Source organism: Hesperophylax consimilis, chromosome 24, assembly GCF_061612785.1.
Source record: "Hesperophylax consimilis isolate HC1 chromosome 24, BYU_Hcon_1.0, whole genome shotgun sequence".
NCBI classification, from domain to species: domain Eukaryota; kingdom Metazoa; phylum Arthropoda; class Insecta; order Trichoptera; family Limnephilidae; genus Hesperophylax; species Hesperophylax consimilis.
In genome coordinates, this window is record NC_142859.1 from 17,549,937 (window position 1) to 17,570,635 (window position 20,699).

A 20,699-nucleotide genomic window follows, 5' to 3' on the forward strand; every position below is an offset into this window, starting at 1 on the left:
CATTGGAGCCGGCTGGGCTCGCGTATGGCTTCCCGTGAATCTTGAGAATGTGACGTCATCATTCTTGTTCGAACTAGCGTCGAGCTATGGTCGAGGCATTTTATGAAATAACACGGCAAAATAGTGGCTTGTGCTATGAAAACTTGTAAAAATAGATGTGAAAAAGAGAATAAACCCAATTGTCGTATTACATTATAGGTAAGCATTATTTTACTTTATTTTAAGCTTATTTACATCGTATAATATGGATCAGTTTTAGAAACATATGCTATCACATCACAATTTAGCGATTCTCAAGTGTGCTCATCGTTGTTTACTGGGGTAAGTAAATTATGTAAATTTGTAAAAGTGTCTTAACTAAATACTCTGAAACTAACTACGACTCTGAAAATAGAAGAAATTTACTTTGCCGAATTTGGACTTCGCAAATTTGTTCATAACGTGGCGAGTAATATGCGCTCCCATGTAAAAATATCTATTCATTCAAAAACAGATTTTACTTTTAAGAACTAAATGGTGATATTATAATGCGAGATGCCTATATACTGTCAGATTGATTTATTGACGAATCACAGTCAGCTTTACCCCCTTCGTTCTTCAACAGTTGATTTTACCCCTAACCTTTAATTTCTAGTCTATATATTCATTTGTCTGTGTTGCCAGGTTAGGTGAAAAATAATACGAGTTTGTTAAATCCTAATGAATAAAATGTTATTTATTACTTAAAAAATGAATTATTCCATGAAAAAACTTCTATACAAATAATAATGTAAATGTTCGTTTGTTTAAAATCTTAAATCTTCGAAAGTTCTCCACAGATTGCTATGAAATTTTAACACAACTTTGCATTTGAATACTCCTGTATTTTTATATCTATATAAATCACCATAAAGCACCATCCTACAAATTACCCAAAAATCAACTCACACCAACATCAAGCCACTTTACAATCAAGACATCCACAACCACAATACTCGAAATAACAATAAAATCCGCATTCCTCAAACACACACTACAAAATATGGGTTAAAATCACTGAACTATATTGCCTATACACTATATAATTCGCTTCCAAATATGTACAAACACATCCACCATAATAAAAAATTGCAAAGCAATGCTTTAAAAGAATATTTTTTAACTACATTTAAAAATGAAAATATGTAACTGTGTTGTCATTTCTTGTTGTATCTTATCCATGTTTTTTTTTTCTTTCTGTACTTGTTTTCTATTGTTGTTTGTTCTACTTAACGTGTCATTATTTTAATTTTTAATTTTTATGCTGTATTGAATGTGAAACTTATATTTGATATCAAAATACCGTTGTAAAATTGTTCCTACTACCTCCTACATATGAATTGTAAGTTCCTCCTGTCCTAAAATGAGTTCTGTTACTCATCGGGATTGCTCTAGCAAGAAATAAACACAATAAAAAAAAAATATATATATATATTATATAGATGTCTCCTGTGACATCTGTTGGACAAACATGCATTTTTTGAAAAACAACTCCATCTTTTGGACGTAAACGCAACACACGCTATTGTTTCTCTATCTGCACAGACATACTGAGCTACAGCAACGCTTGTGCGTGAGGTACAGCTAGTATAATTATAAAAAAAATGAAAGTTAAATTCAGCAAAGCTATGTTAGTTGCGAGTTCCATATAGCATTCTGTGTTCACATTGAAGTTTTAAATCATCATCAATGATGATGTTCTAAATTTATTATTGAATATATCAAATATATTTGAATAGGTACAAATTATATTATATACAATACATTTTTACATATTAAAATTTGTAAAATTTCTCACAATTATGTAAGTCTTTTATTACCTCTCTGAACCATCAAAGACAGAGTTAATAGCCGCTTAATATTTTTTATGAAATAGCAAACAAAGCAAAAAACCAAAATGAGCTCTTACTGTGTGGGTTATATATTTTTTTATCTACTTTTTGTAAATATGTATAATATGCATGCAATACATATGTAAACCTTCCAGAAGAAATTCTCTAAATGATGGTGAAAATCCTATCAAAATCCGGTGCGTAGTTTAGAAGAACTAAGCGCACAAACAGACAGACGCGGATACCGACTTTATTTTATACTATTTAGAGATTAATGTAAAATAAGAATGTATTTCACTAAATCCAAAATGTATGAATGAAAACCAAGGCGGACAACTCATGCCGTTAGGAGGCGCTAGTATTGTATGTTGCCATCAGAATGTATGGGAAATGTCAGAAGTTGAAGGTATTAATTTTATAGGGTATCGCATACCCAATTTCTACCGATTTATAACAAGTTTCTCGTTAACTCTTTACAAATTTTTAAGTTCCATAAAAAATATGTTATTTTTGAAGATAATATCAATACATTTGTTTTGCCGAAACGTTAATTATAATAAATTCCCTCGATAGAAAAAAATTGCAAAGTAAGCTCCGAAAATTATTAAAAACACCTTTTGGTTTGTTATTTAATATGTTTCGGCATGGAAAACTCACAATGTATCTTTAAATATAACTAAAGCATTTGTCGAGAGATTTTTGCTCTATTTCAAACGAGTCATATTTTATTAAATATTTTCACCATTTTAATTATTAGCGCGCTCCCTCTAACATTCGCATTTACATATCTCCTTTTCATACCATCTTTGAACGCTTGCTACGGGGCCTTAAATCTACGCAATATAACTCGATTTTATTTACGTTTTTTCACAGCAGTTAACATCTGACATGAAAAATGACAACTGATGACGACTGTGGACCACGTGGGCTATAAAGAATAAAGTACTATTTATAGCTGTTCAAAAGTCTATAAATAAAAACTTTCTACCTTGTTATGATAAAACCATTTAACCCATAGAGAGGCATTCGAGTACATTGTGTCTAGCCGTGATATTTTTTAATTAACTACATGGATTTTCTGCTACGAAAAGCACATTAAAAAATCTACGAATATGGTACGATGGACCTATATGAGTGGAATTGAATAAGCGATGTTACGACAAACCATGCAAATCTGATTACATGCTTTATGAAAAATTATTGAATTTTGCAGATGTTTGGTTTTCAAAGATTTGCTGCCCGTAAAACATGTATTAATTAGTACACAATTTTGGTGACCAATTGAAACTAGATTTTCGGCCAAAACAAAAACCGAAACATATTTAAATAAGTTTAAAAATACCCTATACCCAGAAATTAAACGTATAGTTCCTCAAATTTAGTGCTAAATAAAATGTTTAATGAAATATAATTCAACAACTACTGATTAAATTGGTTTACTTTCTGCGCTTTTTTGTTAGTTGTTATGTAAAATTTCTTCGATATACGCTCAGGGCCAGCCGTGAGCCAAACGGTGTCTTGCGTTAATAAAAACCTCAAGGGCGCCGTATTAGGCGTCAGTTATCACATCGCCTTTGTTCCTTATGTCCTCAGTGCCTTGACAAGTTGGCCCTCGGAGCGTAGGTACTGCTCCAATAGCGTCGGCAGAAGGCCCGCCACAAGCACACAGAAACTCTCCCTTATATAAATAGATTAAGATTTTATCTAAAGAATTAACCTTATAGGTTGCTGTTCTACATTTATCATTATTGGTCAGTCTAGAAATTTTTGTGGATATCTCTATTATACTAAAATAAAGTCGTTATCGGCGTCTGTCTTTTTGTGCTCTTAGTTCTTTTAAACTACTCAACGGATTTTGATAGGGTTTTCACTATCATTTAGAGAATTTCTTCAGGAAGGTTTATAAATATAAAACATGCATATTATATTTATAGAAAGTAGAGAAAAGTCGATCAACGCCGGGTACAAGTTTCGCCAATAGGAATGGGCTGAAACCGGTAACGGTCAGAAATGAAAAGTAAGACATTTTTACAATATATGCATTATCGATGTTTTGCTTGTGAGCGAAAATTATGCTCGTAAGCGTTGGTGATAATAGGAATTATTGCGCGTTTGAGACAAATTCTATCTTAGCGAACGCTCAGTTTAATTATAAGTCGTAGTAAGTCATGGTATGTGTGTAATTACAAAGATAATTGCTCATGTGTCAGTAAATGGGCGCCATCTATACGCCTAATTTCCCGCGCAAAACTGTTTTTAGTTTGATTCCGAATTTAAATCTAAAACCTTTTATTTGGGTAGGTACCTAATACGGTTACGTTTACACCGATGATTAAATATATACGGAGAAGTTTGCATTCATTTATTTTTGGGAGAACAACAGTTTATATTAAAAATAAAGTACCTACATCGAAATTTTCTATTGAATACTGGCACTCTGGTAAATTACTGCTTTATCCATTTTATTTTAAATTTGGGAGGCGGGTATGGGTACCGCCGCCCTGGGAACCATTCAATGGATAACCAACACCTCTGCCAAAGGTCATTCCAAGTGGTTCGCTACGTTTGGTGACTTGGCAGGGGTGCCCGGTTCATGGGGTGAGGATTGTATTGGTCTTAGCGGCAGATGCCTCTGCCCCTACTATGTGGCGGGCCGGATGAAGAGACCGGTTAACGGAGATTTTTCTACCTCTCCTGCAGGACTCTCTCGACCCACCACCTTGCACCGCAGTGGGAGGGATGAATTAAAACGTTTGTCACCCCTGGAAACACTGATCCCTAGATTCCTACCCACCCAGCTTCTGTGAGGCTAACTTGACTCTGTTATTATTTAAGTTCTGTGAAGAAACTGTCCCATATTGACATAATAACAGATTTTGAATAGAACTTTCACCGAACTTGAAAATTAACTTTAAAATTTGATGAATTGTTCAAATTCTGAGAAACAACCCGTCCTTAAAGTTACACCAAGCGTATCAATGAAAGTCATGTTTCCTTAAATATAACCTCCACAAAACATCCACAAGACGACAAAGGCCCTGAGATAAATAATTTTCCTTAGAGCCTCCTGTTTGGAGCTAATGTAAAAAAGTAGGTGTAGATTTCTTTAAAGTATTTGATAACTGCTTGTGTTTGGAGTAATAAAATATATTTCCACCACCTGTTTGGCGTTTTGCACTGTATTTGCGTAGACTAAGATCTTTTATGAATACTTGAAATACGAACTGACGAAATAATATACATGATATTTTTTATGCACACATTCATCTGTGTTCCCATTACCTGATGCAAGAATAATTTGGAATGATAATAGATTATATATTTTTTTTCATTGAAAAATTTATAAACATTTTCTTAATTTATCACTCGGCTCGAGTCATCCCGCTTATTCTGTCAGAAGGTCCGAGTATTTCCACTTTGCAATAAAATTAAACAAATTGAATTTTTCTCAAAGTATTCGAAAACTTAAAACTGTTTTTGAAATGTGACGAAGTACGCGTTTAAATTTTATTATCAGAAATAAACAAAATTGTTTAAATGTTGAAATTGAATGAAAACATAAAGTTTTAAAAATGGCTCACCTTACGTTTTTACTGAAATAAAATAACTGATAACGAAAAACAAAAACAAAAAAACACATTGATATTTTATTAGACAAATGTATTAAAACATTACAGTCACCTCAATGTTTGGTCGTTCCATATAAAAATAATTAATTAAAAAAATTACAAAATATTTTTTTTTTTCAAATTGCTGTTTGAACCTTTGTTTGGTGCACATTTAATTTTTTATGGTTAATCTTCAAGATTTTAGTATAAAACGTGGTATTTTCTCTTTCTATCAACGTTTTTATCATATTTCTCACCATGACAGTAAGGGAGACACAAAGATTTTTGTGAGACTGAATTGTTCTCTAAAGCGAACAAATTAGCCTGAAGGGTTAAAAATAGATCTCAGAAAATTTTCGAAAATCATAATAAAAGAAAATCTTCAGAATCACTATTGTACTTATGTTAACAAATCATTTTATTTATAACAATCAATTGAAAAAAGAAAGAAAATTTATTTCTCAGTAAAGCTTACGACATTTGAGACACAACGAATGAGTGAATGCATCAGGTTTATTCAATGTGGCCATAACTGAAATTTACGAGGAGGTCTTACAGTTGTTCACACTTCAAGGAATTGCTTTTTACTTTGTGCCGCCTAGAAATATGCGCTATTAACCATATATACCAATGAGGTTACCAGTCAATTAAAAAAAAATAAAAAAGTTCACCTTCTAACTTAAATATCAGTTTAATTTTTTACAAATGTCCATTTCATGGTTAAAATAATTTAAGTCTGCATTCTTCAAAGCCCGCCAAAACTCTCGACATCTGAAGGGGTACGCATGACGTCATACGTATGAAATCAACAATTCCCAGATATTTGCTATACCTTTCGATTAAAAACATAATTTTCAGTTTTGTTAAGTATTTTGGCCTGAAATACAAAATTTAGTTTTGAGTGAAAAAGACCGCCGTTCCTCTGAAAGGATTCACTTCTTAAAAGTATTTTCTTCACTTTGCTGCATCCCTACATCGGAATCATCTGTGGGTTAACTGGCAATTAAGAGCTCTAAGCGAGTGGGCAAATTGCTTGATAATTGCTAGTGTAACAGTCGGACGGAATCCTGTTAAATTGTGTGTATTACTGTGTATGCCAGCCAGCCCTGAAGATGGGGTAAGGGGTGGGAATAAATCGCGAAACTTTCAAATTTCACTACCGCATCAACTTTTACCCACTCGTCTTCGTGTCTTTCGTACGGATGGAAATAGTGATTATGACAGTCCAAATATCCGATTCGGTAAATTTTATGTCGCATTGCACAAGTGGACCAAATTCACTCTGTTTCGAAGGCAGGGTGGTATTATGAACTTCATAATGTGATTATTACGTGATTTTACGGGATGGCTAAGCCTCCATCACAACACAAGCCACCTTTTTTGCTTACTGTGGCGGTAGTAGGAGATTTTGAAATATTGTCAGGTTATTCGTAAACCGTAATTAAGGGATCGCCAATTGGTAGTTTTCAAATAGAAGAGTAAAAAAAAATAAAAAAAGCGTTTTGTACAGAAAAATTAGATTAAAAATTAAAAATTAAAAATAACCAACCCAACCCAATGTGCAGACACAATGTATGAAGAAAACATTTACAAAACATTTCACAGAAGCAACATACAGACACAACATATGAAGAATCACTTTACAGATATGTTACAAAAAAAATTGTCTTATAAGACTTTATGAATTTTTATAATCACTCATTTGATTTATGTACTGTTGGTGTCAAAAAGTTGAAAAAGTATCCTCAATGATGGACTATATAAATGCATAAAAACAAAATCAGGAAAATACATTAAAAAGTACGGGGCCAAAAATAAACAGACCTAATACAAGATGTTTTACATTCAAAATACATGAGAAGATTATAAAAGCTCATCATCTCTGGATGTACAAAGTTTGGTATTTGGAGATAATTAGGACGGCTATCAGAAACAGAGTTTGTACCTACTTATGACTCGTTTTCCAAATAACATTTGAAAAAATAGGATTTCAATATATCGTTTCGAGATTTGTTAGAGGCATATACCTGTCTTAATTCTTCAGGCAATTTGTTATAGTTAGTGTAGGCAATATATTCTAATGATTTCAGTCCGAACTTTGTTGAGTGTATTTTTGATATATGTAGTTTGTTGTGTTGTCGTGTATTATATTGGTGAACATCGTTGTTATAGTTCAGTTTTATATTTGTTTGGGTGTTACACTGAATAATATTTAAAATGGTGTTTGTTATCTCAAAGCTAGGAACCATCTTAAATGGCAAAACAAGTGCGTGACGGTAAATATCTTTAACAGGTATATCCCAAGGCAAGCCAAAAATGTTACGCATGGCTCTATTTTGGATTATTTGCACCTCCGATATCATTTTTTTGGTAGCAAAGCCCCAGATACTCGAAAGATATGCCAAGTGGGAGTGAATCATAGCATAGTACAATGATCGCAGTATGGCTGTGGGAAGCAATCTACATAGTCTGTACATTACACCGGTCACCGGAGCAATCTTTGATTTAACATGGTCAAAATGGTTTTTCCATGTAAGCCGTGAGTCAATTAAAAGTCCTAGATACTTCGCGACATCTGTTTGTTCCAGTTTGTTTATTCCCAAGGAAATGTTTAGGCGTTGTCCTTTCCTATTCCCGAATAGCACATAGTGAGTCTTTTTAATGTTAAGGCTAAGTTTATTGATTCTCAACCACTCGGCTAGATGACCCAAATCCCTTTCCATGTCTTTTTCCATTTCGTTTAAATTAGTATTATGATAGAATAATATTGTGTCATCAGCATAAAGTTGAAGGGTACCTTTCAACCCCCATTTTGCAATATCATTTATATAAATCAAGAATAATAAAGGCCCGAGAATCGAGCCCTGTGGTACACCACATGTTATATTTCTATGATCACTTGATTCTTTTCCAATAACAACCGAAGAGCACCTACCCGTAAGATAACTAGATAAAAGTTTTAGATTTTTGCCCACGATGCCCAGATATTCAAGCTTTTCTAACAGAATCTTATGATCAACCGTATCGAACGCTTTTTTGAGGTCTATGAAAATGCCCGCTGCATATTTTCCTTGATCTAAGTGTTTTTGAAGAGTTAGTATAAAATCAAAGGCAGCACATTTCGTGTTGGAGAATTTTCTGAACCCATATTGTTGAGGCGTGTGAATATTATTAGTTGTGAGATATTTTGTTAGTCTATTTTTGATTACATGTTCAAATACTTTGGAAAAGACTGGGAGTATTGATATTGGACGATAATTAGATGGATTTTTTTTGCAGTCTTCTTTGTGAATTGGAACGATTTTTGCTAGCTTTAATTGATCCGGAAACAGTCCACTCGCTAATGATTGATTAATGAGAATAACAAGATGATCCGCTAATTTTGTCTTTCTTATTAAAAAAATCAAATTATTATTTTATATTAACGAACATAAAGGAGGCCCTGAATTTGCCTCAGGGCCTGTATCATCTTTGGAAATGCTGGGTGGAGGATCTTTTTGAGGAGGCCAAGGAGTGAACGTGGGTTTTGAAGAGATACCACAGCCGAGCGAGCGAGTTCTAGAAACTACCCGTATTCATGTGACAAATGGGACGTGTTTCCCGACTCTGCACAGTTGCCAAAGGGATCAATGACGCTTGTTCCTCGGAGCATCCTCCACTGAAATGTCGGTAGATCAAGCACAGCATTTCCCTGCAAACGGATTGCAATCTTTATGATTGCAATCCGTTTGCGAATCAATCAAACTTTACGGATATACACGACATTCTGGAGAAAAAGAGTAATAATTATTATTGTACCAAAAATTTGTACATTATCAAATTAATAAGTTAAAATAAGTTGTCAAATTATTTTTAGTTCTCGTAGCTTTACACCACCCGCCTACCTATCAGCCTATTTGCGTAGTTAGATATAGTATGCTATATTTTATAGTGCTAATCAGTCGATAAGTTTCGGTCAGTCGAACCCTGTCTAGGGATGTGGCTGTATTTACACATTTCAAAGCTTCTATCTTTGGTGCCAATTCCATGACGTCATAAAGAAGATTAGTAAGGCTGACTAGGACATTCAAATCATATTCACTGTTTAGAATAATCTAATTACTCTGTTTATTAAACATACTTGCGGTCAACCAACACACAAATCAGCAGTAACCACGAGTATCATTTGCAAACTGTCGTTGCTCGATGGCGCTGACTTGATTACGTGACATTTCAAAAAATGTAGAACCTTAGAGATTAGAGAAGAAATAACGTGTAAATTCTATTTAAATTTTCAAATGATTATTTTCATCTCCCTATTATTATTAATAAAGTGGTTTTGTGGTAATGCCAACCTACAATTAAAATCCTCTGAAAGTCCCTTCGATATAGGTACAATAATTAGATTTGCTCGAGTCATTACCTCACGGTCCACCGATGAATTTGTTGAGTTTAATTCATTTCCTCACGAAATCTACCATAGGTTCCCAACATTCCTAAATATAGATCTTTCAAACTACCTTTGAACGTGTAGATACAGTATCGAGGTGTGACCCGAATTTAAGGGTTCTAAAAATGTTATTATAGAACCTGTGGAAATGTATCTTATAATTGCATATTGTTGTTTTAATTTTAGACACAAATATTTAAATTAATTTAAATTTTACTTGTTAGTCCCCTGGGTGTAGTACATTTTTCAATAAATCAACTAAAATATAGATATAATACAATCGTCGATCAGGTGAAATAATATATCACAAGGTTTCTGCGTATTTTTAGTTTATAATAAAGTAGCTGTTGTGTACCCGGCGTCGTTGGGGAGTTATCCCTAGGAGATAGACATATGCCTTCGCGGACTTTTCTGTAGGCCTTTTTAAGATTCAAACAATTCCTTTGTACATTATTATTCCGGAAAAAAATCTCTAAATGACAGTGAAAACCCTATCAAAATCCATTGCGTAGTTTAGAACAGACAGACGCCAATATTGACAATATTTTTTACTATTTAGAGATTGAGCCTCATTCTGTTCTTTGAAATATCCAATAAGCAATCTTCCCAACATACCTTCCATTGATACCCTTGATATAACTCTAAGGACGGGTTGTTTCGGAGAATTTGAACAATTCATAAAATTTCAACGTTCATTTTCAAGTTCTGCGAAAGATTTTTTTTAAGTTCAGTTTTTATTTCAGTTCTGTTAAGCAACTAGCCTATAATGATATAATAACAGAACTCGAATAGGACTTCCACAGAGCCCGAAAATGAACGTTGAAATTTGATGAATTTTTCAAATTCCCCGTCCTAAGGACGGGTTGTTATGTTAATTTAAGTGAAGTTAATTTTCAAGTTCTGTGAAATTTCTATTAAAAATCTGTTATTATGTCAATATGTGCCCTTCAAGACCCATATTCACTCCTACCTTTCCTCAAAAATACCCTCCACACAGCATCCCCAGGGAAAAGATATGCCCCAAGGGAAATTATTTTCCCCGTGTACACTCCCGTGTGGAATTAATGTTAATTAATAAAAAAATAAGCCTATCGTATTCATAGTTTTTAAAAAAAAAAATTTTTATAGTGAAAACCTCACAAGAGTCCCAACTGCTCCCGTCTGGAGCCAGTGAGACTATGGCATCCCCAATTGGGGGATGTTGTGAGGCTGAAGGTAAGTGGGGAAGGGAAAGAGGAAGGTGGGGAAGTACCTGGCTATTCAGATCTAGTCATTAAACACGGCTAAAGCCATTTGGAGCAACGTTTCAATTCTGAATGGTGGTCTTACACCAGGGCGATACTGGTTGTATCTTCCACTCTGGAACGTGCCGCAAATATACTATATATTATTTTAATTAATTAATTGTGAAATAACACAAATTAATCAAATAAAATTTATTTGCGCACGCCGGGTTCGAACCCGCGACCTTCGGAATGGCAGTCCAATGCGTTACCACTGGACTACGCCGGCCGTAATTATTTATAGTTATCAGTTATTGACAATATTCGATATTCTGTCTAAATAAACAAAGAACCCTTCCATAATAATAATAATAAAACGTTGCAAAAAAACGTAGGCAAATTTGTCAAAATGAATTATTCATAATTCGCCGAATAAAATTTCCACAAACAAATTTCCTTCGATGTACTTTCATGAGGACCATTTAATCCTGTTCTATAAGTCCTATGCTATCGACTAAAAGTAACAAACTTCCTAAAAAAAACAATTCTTTTAATTTCATAACACTAATTATAAATTATATAATATACACTAAGGACTCCTCCATTTTTTCATTTGTCACAATTGCCAATGACAAATAAAGCATGTTTTTGTACATTTTCCCTATACTTTAATATCAATATGGCCACACAGAACATCGGCCTAATTCGCCGGACGTATGAACAAAATAAAGTACCTACTTGAATAATTAATCCACCTAATAAATATTAGGGACATGTTGTTCCCTTTAATTAAACGTCACATAAAAACACAACAATCTCCATTTTAAAACGGCCAGAAGCTGGCGAATATCTTTGGCAGCTAACGTCCCAACATTTTATCACGATTTTACGCCATTTCTCTTGCCCTTTTGCCCGTTTTTCGTTTTAATAAACGGCGTATTAATCAGGCGAAAGGTGGAGCGGGGGTCAATGATATTAATTTCCACGAATAAAAAAAGCAATTAACACCTTTTTTCATAATTAAAACGGGTAAGGCACCTCTGATAATTATTATTCCGAGGCGGGAAATTGTTAAGCACAAACCTTCCCGTTCTTGGCTTACTACTAATTGCGACCGACCGGAGAACTGGCATTTAGAATTTACGTATTAATTTCTATTTTTATTATTCTAGCTGCCTGCTTTTGTCAGCTCAAACCCACCGCCGAAATAGATCGTAGAGCTCGATTAACCTTTTCGTGTTGCGCCCTTTTCCCCTTCTCTAGGCTTATTAGAAAAAGCTGGAATATGGATGTGGGTACCTACCCACAGCAATAATATTAAATACTAGCGCAGACCCGTGAAAATTCCCTGCTGTTGTCTCCACAACATCAAGCACACACCAGGTTTTCTAAAACTAGAACCACATTCGCTAAACGACAATTCTGGTTCATCGCTCCTAAAATATACAATGCATTGATCACCGATATTTATTGATTTAGAATTGCCAGTTACAGTATTAAATTTTGATGAGTGAAACATTAAAGAATTAAATTAAAACATAACAGTAAACCTCATTAAAATAAGTGGCGTTAAAATGTGTTATTAGTGCAGCTTTATACTTCACAAGGGGCATTTTAAGAGTATCTTCAATTTTAGCATAAAAGTTCCCAAGTTTGTGCAATCTATTTATAACTGAGTTACTACATCCTGAGACTGTGGTATAATTTTTACACACTAGAGGGCCTTGATCTAATGGTAGGTACATGAAATTGAATCAACATTAATATAATATCAGGGCTATCAAACTGACAATTTATAATTTTGTAAAAAAAATATAAGATCAAAATTTTTTCTTCTATCACTTAACTTAAGCAATTTCAAGCAACGTAATAAAAAAATCATAATCTATTGTTTCCAAAGGAATTCCAAGCCTAAAATTAATACACCTCAACAATTAGCGTTGGACTCTTTCAATGGTATTAATGTGTTTATTAAAGACAGGTGACCGAATTGTAGAGTTGTATTCTAGAATACTTCTAACGAGAGATGTGAACAAAATTTTTAATGTGTTGATATTTTTAAAATCCTTTTAATTATTACTATAAAACCTAACATTTTTACTAACCGTAAATAGGTACATTTTTAGATAAATACGTACCATGATTAACCTGTGTTAAAGAAAAAAAATAATGATATAAAATAATTGGTATAATTTTGCATGTATTTTAATCTTACTTTAAATATTTAAAATATCTTTTTATCAATCAGTTTAATCTTTATTTTTATTTCTAATATGGTTTCTATATTAAAAGTATTTTTAAAATTTTTCTTTTACCATAACATGTCCTTTTCCCTTATGTTTTATTATTTGTTCTACAAAATATTATTTTGCTATTCTTACATAAATCATGTACGACTACCATAATAGGGGCATGAGGCGAGTATAGTAGTGGAGAAAATATAATTTTCTCAATTATGTGTTTTTAAAATATAAATGATTTCCTCGTGATTTTAGTAAAGTTGCCGAATTCTGCCTCATGCACGCGAAGAACACTTATGATATAAAATATTGTTAATTTATTAAAAAATCTGGTCAAATTATTCGTTTTCATGTTGAAAACGGGACTGCAGGCTCCGTAAAGCACGAATATGTTATGAGGAAGTCGGAACACGTGTTTTTTAAAATTATAATACATTGTTCCTGCGTAAACACATGTTCAGATATATTCTGAATGACTAATCAAATTTTTAACAGTATTATGATACATCATTCGTACTCATTTTTCTTCGTGCATGCAATTTTAAAAAAACCTGATTTCAACTTAATTGCTCGGTTTAACTTAGTTTCTTGTAGTAATTTAGTTGAAATCAAGTGTTATTTAAAAAAAAAATGCGCAATAAGTGTGACGCGGAATTCGAAAATTTATCGTGATTTGTAACAACTTCTGTCACTGAGCAATGAATGTTTAAACCAAATGGAAATACCCAATCATATTTCTGTGCTCCTGTTATTTTTTCCTGTCGACAGCTTCACGTGTTGACGTTCATTATTGATATAGTTAGCGCAGATGCGTAAAAACACACGCGTAGTCTGAATTCTCGACAAACCACTCGAAATGCTTTGATCGAAAAATGTGTTTTTTTTTTCATTTTAAATTATCTATGTGATTTTGAATCACCAGTTTCCCGCTAGCACTACGAGTTTCCGAACATCGTGTATACAGGTTGTTAAGGGACGTACTTGACTTACTTTAATCAGTGATTCCTGACATTATTTGGAGTAAAATTAAAAAGTAAATATGTAAATAAATATGTATAATATAAGGTAGTCAAAACATTTATAGGATTTTATACGTACATAATTGTAAATAACGACTTTTTCTTTTACTGCTGTATTCCATATTCTTACTATTAAAAACAATACATTATAACGACTTTTATTCGACTTCGTATCTCATTTCAGTGCAGAGATAGTGCGAAGTCTTTATCGGGCGTCACCGACTTCTTTTACTATTCAAACCACTCTTTAAACACTCCTGGTAATATTAAGAACACGCTCTGAAATTTTCAGTGAAATCGGTTCAGTAGGTTTCGAGTCTATAGGGGACAAACAAACAAACAAATATTCATTTTCATATGAACAGAAGATTGCATTATCTTTTAAAAAATGTTATTAGTGACAGGAGAAGAAGGAATTTCTTAAACATATTGTTTAGTAACCGATGCTCCAGACTGTAGATGGAACGCAAAACCATTATTGAAGAACTTGCTACCATCAATAAAATAACCCTGATCTGGGTACCAGGACATAAATGAATTGAGGGCAATGAGCGGGCTGATGGACTAGCAAGGAAAGGGGCGAAAGCACCACTTGCGGGATCCGAGCCGGCCGTAGGAGTAGCAGCTTGCCTCACTAAAATACATATTGAAAGGTGGGTCAAATCCCGGCACTGGGAGGAATGGGGAAGGGCACCCGGAATGAGGCAATCCAAAGCACTCATAAACGGACCAGACCCAAGGCGAACTAGACAACTACTCAATATGGACAGAAACTCATTGAGGGAACTGGTAGGACTACTAACGGGACACTGCCATCTCAGGAGACACATGCAGATATTGGGAGTGGAAAACACCAACAGATGCAGGAAATGTGAAGAGGATGAAGAGACTCCAATTCACTTTTGGTGCCAATGTCCCGCTCTGTTGGGAACAAGGCTCAGATATCGGGAAAGACACATGTAGAACCAGAAGAATCAAACCACGTATCCAATGACAACCCTGGTGAACTTCATTTTAAAGGGACGGGATTACTGTTAAAGGAATGAGGTAAAATTGATTAATAAAACGGATTTTTTTAAATGTAATCTGTATAGCTAAAAAAATAAAGATGTATTATAGGTAAAAGCCCTATGGGTGTTTAAATAAAATAAAATAAAAAAAAATATTTTGTCACTATATTATTTTTATTCGTTGCTTTTACAATCGAAAAGAATACAATATTTTGTTCGAATTTTTTTCTGTATATCTTTTTGCGATCTAATGTAATGAAATTTAAAAAAATACATCTATTTTGAATATGGAATAGAACATAGAACAGAAGTCACAATTTTTGTCTCAACTCACAGTTCGAGGGCTTAAGATCACATGGGCTTAACTACAAAAACTGGAGTTTTTTCAGTTAAGCTTGGTTTCGCTATAGTGACACGAAGCTCTATCTCATATATACAGCCGTTTAAGGCGAAGCTTAGTGCTAAATCACTATTTTGATTAATCTTTATAATGAATTGGTGCACATTATGAATACCAAAAAATATTTTTTAGATAAATTGAAGGTTTTACTATCGTTTCGCTGGAGTAGAAAACAAATAAAAAATAAATTACTCAATAAAAAATATAAATTTAAACTACTAAAAAAAAATTTCTTCAATAGAAATGTATGAACGCGTAAAGGAAACAACTTTTAAAAAATACAGTTTTATAGCTTAGATTATCTGTGACAGTTTCACTTGATTAAGTTTTTTGCTTTCTTATAAAATTATTTACAAAATAAATAAAAACCATTTTTGTGATGGAAATCGAAAGTTTTTAGACTCCGTTTGTCAAGCGATTTTAATGCCTATTACCTACAATATAAGGTAAACCAAGAATATACATATTTTTGGCTTGTAGCTTCCTCTTAAGAGAAACAGTTTAGCATATCAGTTGGGCATATGAGTATTCCAATCTTTATTTGCGTTTATCTCAAAACTATGTTTTTGTAGATAAGCCCCTGTGATCCTAAACCCCCGAGTTAATGTTCACATTTCGGATCTCACCTGACACTTCCTTCTTCATTTTTATATAATATTTTTTAACATACCCTCCCCCCTCCCCCCTCTCTCATTCCCGATCATTCTACACCCCATCTAGATTCAGCCGCCTAATATATTGATGGGCCATTCGTCAGGCCAAAAGGAAAGTTGGCAAGAATGACGGCGGATTTCAATGACACTTATTGACACGGGGATAACAAAGGCCCCCCCCTCCACCCACCACCCAAATATCTCCCCACCCCATAACTCCGCCAACACCGTCCTCCAACTCCCAAGCTCACCCCCTGCCTGCTCATATCAACGCGGAATATTTAAATATGTACCTGCCCTACTACTGGGTGGGAGGAAACTGCGAAGCTAATTCATGTTCTGTTTTCTTAACCTTCCAGGCTAATTTGTTCGCTTTTGGGAACAACTCATATGGTCTCAGAGAAATCTTTGTATCTCCATAACTGATAAGGTGTGAAATATGATCTAAAAGGTGTTAGAAAGAGAAAGTACCATGCTTTATATTCAAATCTAGAAGTTTACCTCAGAAAAATAAAAATGTACACCTTTACGAAACCAAAGGTTCCGAACGAAATTATTTGTATATGAAACGAAAAAAAAAATGAAATAATAAAAACGTTTGTAATACAGGGTTTTCCAATAAGAGGTGATATTTTGATATTTAATCGTAAAAGATCAATGGTTTCGTTGCTTGTGTGGCACTTAGCGCCGTCTTGTTGAAAGTAAACCTTGTCCAAATCAATACCATCCAATTTCGGCCATGAAAAATCATTAATCATCTCTCGATAGCGCAATCCATTCACCGTAACTGTTGCTCCAGCCTCATTTTCGAAAAAGTAAGGTCCAATGACTCCGCCGGAACATAAAGCGCAACAAACAGTCCCACATTGAGGATAGAGAGGCTTTTCAACAATAACTCTTGGGTTTTCCGAGCCCCAGATGCGACAATTTTGCTTGTTGACGAAGCCACCGAGATGGAAATGGGCCTCATCACTCAAGATGATTTGCATTTGATTCACTCAAGTGAATTTTAATAATTTGCGCTGTTGAAGCGTGTATCGTTCCATTTTTATTAATGGCGTAGCTTCTACTTGTCAAATGTCAAAAAATGACAGCTTCAAAAGTAACATCTACCGAAATAGCGGGATATTCAAAATAACACCACTTATTGGAAAACCCTGTAGGGATGATTTGAGATTTTCACGGCCAAAAGTATAATAGTGATTGGTTTTTGGGGTACTATGCCGTGTTGCGCTACCTCCTTCTTTAGTGCAGTGCAGTGTGCATCATCAGGACAGATGTATAACCAGATTATATATAATACCCCCAAAACCAATCCCTATAACGTTTGTAACACATTTGTCTATTAAAATGCATGTGTTTTTATATTATTTTATTTCAGTAATTTCAGTTATATAAAACGCAAAGCGATCCATTTTTTATGTTCACTTTAAAATTTTTAACATGTCAATAATTCATTATTTTATTTATACAATAAAATTAAAAACACATTTTATCACCTTTCTAAACAAGTTTATAGTTTTTGGATACGTTCACAAATATTCAATTAAATTGGATTTGATTGGCGCTGTTGTCGAAATATAAAATAAAACAGATACATATAAAATTACAGATTTTTCATTAAAAATACATAAAAACACAAATTTTAACTTCCCTACATAGAAGGCGGTCCCGTTGCAGAATTCGAATTATAAATTGTTCTGCGCGTCACGTCACGTGACACTTTGGAACGTCATGTTTTGGAGATATCGAAAAACTAATTTTACTGTCATTAGTAAATTTTTAAATAAATAAAATACATTTTCTAAAATAGAAGACAACCTCATGGAAATAGTCAATAGATATCGCACATTAAATAAAAAAAAATGGATGTATTTATCTAAGACACTATTCAGATTCCAATTAAATTCTGTAGAATCTGGCGATCATACATAAAGACAGCAGCCAAAAAATATGGGTTAAGAAAATAAAGATAATGCTGGTACCTCTAAATAGGATAAAGTTAAAAATGATGTAAGTTGATATGGCCGAATTAGCTCATTGGTCAATGCACTTCCCTGGCATGGTCTTTTCTGTTACACATTTTTTGTTTGAGAGTCAATTGTCTGTAATGATTAAATAATACATATTATATTAACACATCATTATTTAAATATACTTATTATTAATAAGATCGAATCTTAGAACTATTTCTTTTGGTACACTCTGTATGTATATTTTTTTATGCCATATTGCCGATGTCAATTCAAATAATAATTGAGTGATTTTCTAAATTCCCCCCACATCTAGTACGAACGTGTATACGTAGGTAAGTAGGTACGAAGGAATCGAATTGATTTTATCATGTGTCAACCCTATTTTTATTTTTGCTTTCTGCTTACGTTTTTCTTTGATACATTTTGGATCTAATGGTGAATTCCATCATAAAATGTTGCGAAAAAATAATACAATATTGATAAGTAGTTTTTGTTTTATTTATCGACAAGTTTGCAATCTCATTTCATTATTTTTGTAATGCCCAACTTGCTTAGAATTTTTTTCGTGCATTTTCTTAAAACAAATACTTTATCTATTAATTAATTTATTTATTGCTTCTTACAAAACACATAACCTAACTTTGGGTATAATCATTAACCTTATTAGGACTTAGGAGGTTAACACTAACTCTACACACTAAGTGAAGCAATACTTCATACATAAAAACCAAAAATATTAGAAAGCGAAAAAAGCTAAGAAAAAAAAGAGCATGAGCGGATTGTTGAGTTCTTTGAGAATGTATTGTAACAACATTTGAACCATAAAAAAGACATTAGTCCCAAGAAGAAACACAGTACATAAACTACGTACAATAACTAGGGTGACACTGCTTTTAGCACATGGAACTTATAAAAAATCTTATTATTTAAGGCGATGTACTACGTAATGCAAAATCATGTGTTTTTGGTTTGAAAATTTGGTCGCTTAGAAATGTTTCAGATGCTTTAATTAAATACTGGGAGTAGAATACATACCTTTGAAATAATCGAGTATTTTTTAGAAGTCTTTTTATAAGCCCTATGAAAACTGCTTTAAAGTTCAAAATCTCCTACTTACGACTCATTTTCGGTTATGATTTTATTGTATAATGTGGCAAATTAAGTTATTTATAAAATGATCGAAAAATAATTAAATATTTATGCCTGAACATCCACAAAATAAAATAAAAGGCACTTTTTGGCCATGTTTTTTTATTGCATAAATCAAAACAGGCGGATGGTGTTAAGCGGGAATTTAAACCTTATCGCCATCTACGTAAGGAGTGTTATTGATAGCGGATCGATTTAAAATATTACACGACGTAGTGCATCGCCGTAAGGCAGAATAAGGATGAAAAAATGTTATGGCAATCCTCTGTGAACAAAAACAATATTTTTGAATTTATCTAAGGAAATGGAAGACTTAACTATAATCTGGAAGAACATTAAACATAACTGGAGCGTGATACAAATAATTTATTTGACCAAAATATGTTTTAGTATGTACCGCCACACATTTCAGCGTATAGCCAATTCTAGTGGTACGGATTTGTTGTGTTCTTTCTGCAAATTTGATGTTAATAAAAAATCTAAAAAGTATTTGTGTGATATACAACTGTTATATAAATGTAACATTACATTCCTTATAAAGTAGATTTGGTTTTTAACAGAACTTTAATAATCAATTTGTGAGCAATATTTAGTGGCTCTACATCATACTTTAGACATGAACCTCAGTATACTATTTTAAAAGGAATATGAGATTGTACTAGGGCAAAATATACCGTTTTTATTTTCTCTTTGTCCAATATGTGTCAAAGTTCTTAAAAAATATAGACAAGCCTCCTAATATTCTCTGTTCATATCAACATGGTCGTTTGATTTCAAAATTTATCAATCTTTACGCCAAGGTAAGTACCAAGAGACGCAGTCTACATTTTCTAATGGATAGCAATTACAATTTTGCATAGTTATCATTGCAATGACCAAAGAAGAATAACGTGTACCTGTTTCTAAATTATTAGAAATAATTATAATCGTTTGGGTACCACCGCCCCGGGAACTATTTATTAGATAATCGACACCTCTGCTATAGGTAATATCTGCTAAGTGATTCGCTCCTTTTGGTGATTTATCAGGGGTGCTGGGTTCATCGGGTTTGGTGTAGTCAGGATGCGCTAGCCCACCAACTGCGTGGGTTGCCAGATCTGTGGAAGGACCTTATCCTGTTGATGGCCGACTAGAGTTTACGA